The sequence below is a fragment of the Pinus tabuliformis genome, chromosome 2_1, assembly GCF_031772625.1.
Source record: "Pinus tabuliformis cultivar Carrire ecotype Pingquan chromosome 2_1, CPIR1, whole genome shotgun sequence".
NCBI lineage: Eukaryota > Viridiplantae > Streptophyta > Pinopsida > Pinales > Pinaceae > Pinus > Pinus tabuliformis.
The window spans coordinates 545437096-545446067 of NC_142299.1; the positions used below are offsets into that span (position 1 = coordinate 545437096).

Sequence of the window (8972 nt, forward strand, 5' to 3'; positions counted from 1 at the left end):
CCATTGCAACCATTAGAGGAAGTCTGTCATACTGACCTTCGTATCAAATGTGGACGTGGAAAAAAAAGCCTTAGTGAAGGTGTTAGGATAGAGGGTTAGAGCAAATCCCTTAATTATATCCTTTGGAGATTATAGATAAAGAGGATAATATATACCAATGCACACCACGACCCACATTTGGATCCGACAACATCGAGACCCCAAGTAAGAGATATTTCATATGTGTCACCACCTATAAGTATGCAAAGTACCCTTCAATAATTATGTACAACCAAGACTCTAACATGAACCCAAAGGTTGAAATTTTAAAGCTTAATGTTTCCATTGGTATGTTTTAGTGGAGGATATAATATCAAATAAATTTTATAAAAAGAAAGACCATAGATGGGTATCCTAGAACATTAATAATACCTACTATAAATTAACCAAGAAAGTATTTAGTATAGCTATTGTGATGGATATCAACTAAGAAAAAAAGCATAAGATTTAGTTACCAAATGTAAAAACTTTATATTTATATAAATAGAACTAGTAAAAAAAAGATGATTAAATAAAACATATTACAAATATCATTATATATAATAAATCTAATAAATAAAATAATAAATAAAAATAATACTATGAAATTTAAAATACTCAATACAATTAAAAAAAAATAATCACAAAATGATATATTTATTTTTTTTATTATAAGAAATCAGACATTAATAAAGAAAATTATAATATTCTATAATAATATTTCAAAATGCTCTCTCTTTCCTTGTCTACCCAACAAACTTAACACACATACACTCACACTCACATTGGCACATAAAGAATATCAAGCAAAATTTCGATAATAGTCATATGTAAAATACAAAAACTTCCACTAAGAGAATTACATTAATGTTTTTAGATAATAGGTATGTATTAAAATATTCATGGTTATAGGTAGGGAAGATTTTGTGAGAATGTGCCGTCAAGTTTAGGTGGTTTTTTAGAAGGTCATTTTATCTAGCTCAAACATTAAAGATAGAGATTTAGTAATAAGCCTTCAATCCACTCCACGCCATGATAACTCTTTTTATTGAATGAAAAATAAATCTTAAAATGTTAAGAGTGTTGGTAATGAAACGAAGACTTGGTTAACGATTTATAATTCATTTTCTCAATACTATTTCTCCTTATTAAAATATCTTCTTATCTTACATAATGTATTATCATTTCTTGGCCAAAATAATTACGAAAATTTTAATTTTCAAATATAAAGATTTTAAAACAATACTCTCTCATACATAAACCCTTAATAAAAACAAACAACAAATACATACATAAAACCTACCATAATAATATAAAATATAAAAATCTTTAACACGTTACTATAGAAATCAATAAACCATTTTAATAAAAAAAACTCACAACGAAAATATAAAAAGAGAAACCTTAACACCAATAAAAACTCTTCTAACAAATATTTTACTTCATTGTAAAACACTTACATACACAATTATATTATGATAATCCTCATAACTCATTTATTCCTCCCACGAGATATGGAATACATAGTAAGCTCTATTCCATGATGAACTTGCTATAGAATCTCCATGACTAATCTAGGACTAATTCTATATATCTCCCTGACTAATCTAAGTCTAATTCTATGTTTGATATATGAGGTATTGTGTTAAGAAATACATGGTCCATGTACGTTTCATAGTCATTATTTGGAATCATTTCAGAAGATAGTTTACATTAACAGAGACCTTGAGAAAAGTTTGAAAGTAAAATCTTTGAAAACACTTGCACTTCCATATATTTGAATTATTTTCACATATTTTATAAATTTTTAATATAACATTTATAGGATTCACATCAATTTATTAAAATTATTTCAAATATTTATTTTTAAATAAATATATGTTAATGTTCTACGACATAATTTTTTTTATACTTATTTAAAAATAAAAATTATGTACCCTAATGATTTTTATATAAATATTTTTTTTTCTTTTATAGTTATTATTTATATTATATATTTATTTCATTTTTTAAAATTAAATATATTTTCATTTTTAATTATATATTTACTATTTTTTTTATATTTTTATTAAATATATGTTTTATTATTATAATCCTTATTACTTAAAATTATCGGAATGAAATATACTTAAATTATAATTTTTTGATAAAAATATTTTATTTTAATTTTATTAATAAAAACAAAATTATAATATAATAAATTAATTAATAAATTTAATACTTTACTTCTTATTATTTTCACATTATATTTTATTATTATTTTATTTATTCACACCGCATATAATCTATAATAAAATTTAATATTACAACTACTATAACATCTCTCACATACTCCAACCATAATTTTAAATTTTATTTTAACCAAATCAATTTTCTATATTAATAATATGAAATGTTTTAATAGAATTACTCAACAAAAACAACATATCGAATCGTGTTATAAACATGAATCATCATGGAAAATACTTCATATATCCTAATTAATATTCCATTTTTCTCTTTTCTTTTAATAATAATCTCGATGAGAATCGGACGCTTTTGCTAGAGTTTTCAACCTTCATAATGAGTTAAATAACTCTTACATCCTAAAGAGATATCTAGTCTATTACCGTTGTATGTTCATATGGTTCTCAAGTTTAATTAATTGATCTAATGTCTAACTGTGTCGTTGTTTCGAGGAATTAATTAAAAAATTTATTCTTTGGGATAAAAGTGTGTTTAACATGTTTATGTTTTTTAATGTTTTTTTATGTTTTTATTAGTGTAGGTCTTTTCTAAAGTATACATAACAGATAATCGGTGGATACAAAATTTAATTCCGTATTCAACAAGAACATATACTTGAAATTTGAGTTAATCTATATGGAGATATCCCAAAAATAAAGTTAAAAAAAAGGTTATTTTTTCTTTTCCCTCCAAAATTCATAAACCATATTTTATTATTTTTCTTAAAAGAACATTTTTAGGCTGAAATTTCTTCTAATAATGAAGGTTGTCAGAAATGGTTCATCTTGTATTACTATGAAGAATCCTTAAATCTGTATGGGGCTTGTGGTTATTATCTTTATATACCATTTTCCCACTGCACGAGGAATTTCCAAGAAACAAAGATTCATAAAATTGGGTAGTTGGAGTTCTCAAGCTTTTTGTTTCTCAAATACTTGGATCGTGCAAAATTCCATATTTTTATTGTGTGATTTTGACAAATTGTGTGTTGATTATGTAAAGGTGGAACATTACCCCTCGCTTTCTCCACTTTCAAAGGCATTCTTTAACACTTTGCATTTTGAAGATGGTTATTCGTTCATTTGCACCATCTAAGTCACCATTAGTAATATCCTTATGTTGATAAATGTTTTATAGTAATCAATTGAGATAATTGATCTTTCAATGAGAAATGGAAAATAAATGGACATGTAAGACAATCACTATCAATTTTTTAACAAAATATGGAACGTGAATGGAGAGGATGTAATTTTATAAAATATTTTACAATCTATATGTGTTTTCAAGCGCTAAGATGCCGTTCCTAACCTATGTATGTCATAATTCATAATTCATTAATTTAAATGTTAATAGAGACATGCTCTAAACCATTACTTTCCAGATATATTTGATTTCTTTATCAAAAACTTTGACTTCACATCAGTTGTGATCAATCTTTCCGTTTCCAAAAACACCAGGTGTTATCCCTTATCACTAAGTATGAGTGGCTTTTAACAACTTTTACACCCGCATATATATCTTTTCTTTCCAACATAAGTTGATTTCAGGTTGATAAGAGTTTTTGATGATGATAGAATAATGACTTATTCTATTATAAAATAATATTTTCAAAATTATATAAAGTTTAGCTGAATTTAAATGTTCTATAAAAAAAAATTATCCTCACGGTTAATTAATGTAACACTACTTTCCTAAGGAAATATTCTACTTTAGATACAATTTTCTTTATAAATTAACTTATCATAAATTATTGGAAAAAATTTAAACACTTCATTTGTCTTGGAGATATCTTATGCTTATATAAATTTCTATCTATTTGAATTCAATGCATTCATAACTTTATATTTATCTTATTAGTCTATGTCTCCTGTGACATAGGACTATAGTAATCGAAATGACCTATCTTTACAAACCTTAGATGTAGATCGATATAGTCTAAAACTTATTAACCATGCTTTGTTACATATTGTCCCCACCACATTTCCTCAACCAATCAAATATATCAACTTTTTTTAATTGACGAATTAGTGTAATTTTCATCTTATTTGGCCTCATAACGAGGCAAGTATGAGGCCAAACTTAGTATACATATGGGAAAATAATGAATTTTTTAGCTTCACAAGAACTAATGCTAACATTAATTCTGGACATTAAATACTAAAATGTTTGAAAACTATGGCTCCCAAAGTAACATTAGATCAAAAACATTGTCGATTGCTTTTCTACATGTATGTTTTCTACCACTTCTATCTACATATAATAAGTGCCATTCACTGTAACAATTTTCATATGCTTTCTATCACACTATCATTAGTGTCCTTGAGCCCTCTATCCCCATGCTAGAAGAAAACAAGAACACATCGATGCTCTGTGTTAACAAGTTTTATTTTAGATAGTTGGAATAGAAAGAAAATTTGTTGGAGTAGTAAGACAACTTATGGGAGGAACCAAATGGACCAGGCATATGGCTAGCAACTAGATAAATAAATATTACTTGTATTTATAGCATAACCATCTTGCAGAACAAAAGGAACCAAACAAATGGTTAGCAACAAGATAAACAAAGATTACATGTGTGTATAGCATTACCATGTTACATAATGCTACTTCTTCTTCTGGACCTTTGAACGAAATTCGATCCCAAACAAAATATTATGAAGATATTGTTAAAATGGTATGAATTAAACCATTATTATTTCTCAATTTCTCTATCCTACTTTTCAATAATTGAAGCAAAGGATACTTCCAGCTTGAAATTATTTAATTAGAGTTAAGAATTGCAGTGCATGTGACTCACATGCCCTAGAATAAGAACTTCCACACCTACTTGGATCACACTAATATGGGAATGGAAACACATCAAGGGGAATTGAAATGGATCCCATCTTGCCATACACATGGATAAACCAATTTAGTGGGGGTGGTGAGGTGCACATTTAAGAGAGATTAGGGAAGTTTAATTGTGACTATCCCAAGACATATGGATGACTCCAATATACCTGATATTTCTAATTAGAATATTATAGATCCTGGTGGTTTCTAATTAGAATGCTATAGTTGTTGCATGTGCTCTCTTCGCTACCTTTGTTTAGTTTTTTTGTACACCAGAAAGACCATAAAGCAATCCTGCACTTGCAAGGAGAAAAGGATTTTACAAAGTTCCTTTTCCATTGTGAATGTCTGCAAAAGCTAGCAAGTCATCAACAAAGTCTTATATGATGGATAATACCTTTACGAAGAACGTTTCTCGTAACTAGCTAATATTTGAAGCATACTTGTTTGAAATTTGTGTTTTTGAAGACACGCTAGAAATTTTGGATGCGAGAGCATATTCATTTTTTGTGGGGATATATATCTGCAAAACCTTTAGGGAACTACTCCAAAAGTAACCTATTAATTCAGTCCAAGCACTGATCATCTGCAATTTGACATCATATCGCTCATCAGTTAAGTCATCTTTCATCAGCCACGTGAATTGCTTCACGAAGTAGTAAATACAATCCCCTCCATAGGAGACAATTTCTAATATACCTTATTTTGAATCAAAAGAAATTTTCTTTACTGAATTTTAATCTTGTATAAACTTGTTGAGTCTCGACACTTCTTTTCCAACTCCAAGATTTGCATCAAAACTTTTAAGCCTTTTGTCCAGAAGGCCATCGTTCGAGACAACAGAAGAAGCCAAAATTATTTTGGTAGAGTACTTGGCAATCTTTATAACCTTGTCAACTCCACCCCTTCCTTCTAAATAACCTTCTCAATGATGTGAAAAATCTCTTCGTTTCTTTTTACTTTGGATATTATTTGCACTGACACTAGTATTGATATTAACACTTTTAGCAACATTGCTTGTGAATGTGCCTGTAAATGCCTATGTCAATGTCTATGGATTTGAAGATGGTTTCTGCATTTCCATCCCTCCAAATTCTATCTAACGATAAATCTACACAAAAAGACATGAATATACTAGTGATCGATGACAATATGCTTGACTCCAGGGGAATAATGGTCACTGAATGAAATCAAAGTTGTCAGGCCACCTAATCAATACTTATGGTATCCATGGCATTCCCAAACTAGCGGGACTAGAGAAGCCAAACATATAATCACTATGACAGATTATTGCACCCTACGAACTATTGACACGAACTTCCATGAACGTGTCAATATCCTACCCTACTCAAGGTAGGGACGTGTTGCCTCACATCCCTGTTATTTTTAGAAAATATTTCCATCCATTCAAATTCGATGCACTTAAATTTCATAAGATTTAGTTTCAGTTAACCTATATTTATGCCATAAGGCATTTCCCTCTCAGACCAACTCCCTCCCATGTCAACGTGTACTATAGTGGACCGTCGATCTTTGTGTTAGATGATTAGAAAAATTTGTGTCATTGGATCATCAGGGCGTGGAAGTTCCGGCAAGAATTAGGACTAACCACCTCCGGTGATTACGCTGCCATTTGGAACGACTATACATGTTTTCCCCGCTGCCGTTTGGAACGACTACACCTGTCTTCCCGTTGCTGCCATTTAAATATTGCTGCATACGCCTAGTTTTTTCTTGCTGACTAACCACCGCCGATGATTACGCTGCAGTTTGGAATGACTATACTTGTTTTCCCCTTGCTTCCATTTAAATATTGAAGCATACTCCTGGTTTTTTCATTTCATTATGCTTTCCAGTTTTGGCTGATTTTCCAAACGCAATCGTTGTACCTTCTGGCGCAGAGATTGCACACATTCTTCATTTATTTGCTGTGAAAAATGAGGTTGAGGTATTGTTGGAGATGTTTTCCCTTTCTCATTCTCATTCTCTAACGTACCATTTTACTTCTTTCTGTAAATTATTTATTTCCGTAAATTGATATTATGGAAACAAATATAACATACCATTTTACTTCTTTCTATAAATTATTTGTTTCTGTAAATTGATATTATGGAAACAAAGTCACTGTGACCTGTAAGATATAGAGATGTTTTATAAACATCTTCCATTAAGATGTAACCAAGAACTACAAACAAACCACATTTAAAATTTATATTCGAACCTACAAAATTTCAAATAGAAATCTGTTAGAAGAGATTTTGAACGACCTACACAGGTCTATTGCAAGTCTTGGGTTATAGGGATAGTTTCAGAATTATTGTCGGCCTAAGAAACATATAACTATATAACTATATGTTTCTTTCTACCATATAAATTGCCAGTTGAGATATACAGTAATTGGATATGTAAATACACCAGGGCTTGTTCAATATATTTAGAAAAATAATAGAACAAATTCTAGATGGGGTCGTGAATGTTTTACGAATATGAGAAAAGTATTTTTGCTAGCAAAATCGGTTTAGAAAACCCGTTTCCACAACTTGCAAGTACATAAAAGAAAATTATAATGATATCTACGCCTATAAAATAATAATAATGTTCAATCAAAGTACAAACCCTAAGGGTACACTAAACAAAACTTAAAATTCATAGTATTGATAATAAGTCTTGCAACATTAACCCAGTATAGTTGACAAGTAAGCAACCCTTGTTAAATTATATAGGCTGTAAGAATTATTAATTACATGTTGCAAGGTAAACCCCGTGTGCCAGGGAGTTAAGGGGGAAAACCCTAATGGTTTATGCTAGGAAACCATAGACAATATTACCCAACACCCATATTACAATATTACCCAACCCCTAGATTACGGGTTTGAAAACTAATTAATAGGGTTAAAACAAAAGCTTGATTTCTTTATGCCATAACTCTGACCTGATAGTCTGACCTGAAACCAGAAATAAATAAAGTAGTGGTATAAAAAAGCCTGTTGAATTGAGTAAATTCCAAATGGAAAGGAATAACTTCATTTAAATAAATGGAATATTTTCAATTCCTAATTTGTGGCGAAAGAAGAACAGAAAAGAACAAAAGACTAAGTTAGTCGTACTTATACTCTGTAGAAAATTTGAAATACGTAAAGAAATATAAGGAAATAAATTACTTTATGGTTTCCTGGCAGTTAGTGGACAATGCCTTGAACAGAGATATTTACATTAACCGAAAAGCATGCGATAATTAAGAATAGGGTTCCTTAAAACGAAGCAAGAATCCCCCTTGATTACCTTTCAAAGATGGAGTACAAAGGAACTAATTCTATGTCCAACAATAAGGGAACTTCTTGTAATTTTGTTACGTGTGAGAAATCATTGTTCTTTGGTTTCACAATGATTTTCCCTTTTTCTGTCCATTTGGTTCTAGCTCAATGGTGGGAACATGGGAACTTTTTGTAATTTTGCTGCGTGTGAGAAATCATTTTTCTCTGGTTTCCATCATTGTAGGAATTTTTTTATTTTTTTTGTCAATTTGGTTTTGGCTTTTAGGGTAAATAATTTTTTTCCCCGGTTATAGTATTTGTTTTTTTAATAGAAATGATTGTTAAATTAAAAGACTAATGTGAAAATGATACAATTATGTTATTATACTAATAAGAAGTTATATATATATATATATAATTCAAATTCAAAAAGATTAAAAAAAATGGCTAGAAACATCCATATATAATCCAGAAAAATGAGTATTATTATTTATCCTCGTGTATGTTCGTATACTAGTTAACTATTCACTGGTCACCCAAGGGAACCTCAAATTGGCATTTCCCTTAATCCAAGCACAACCTAATTTTGAATAATAAATTGGCATTTCTCTTAATCCAAGTACAATCTAATTTTGAATAAAA

At 29.4% G+C, this 8972-nt stretch overlaps 1 pseudogene; it reads right to left on the minus strand.

The window, feature by feature from the left end:
* Positions 1–5332: 5332 nt before the first annotated feature.
* LOC149201460 (peroxisomal membrane protein 11A pseudogene) lies at positions 5333–6160 on the minus strand (annotated as a pseudogene).
* Positions 6161–8972: the final 2812 nt, after the last annotated feature.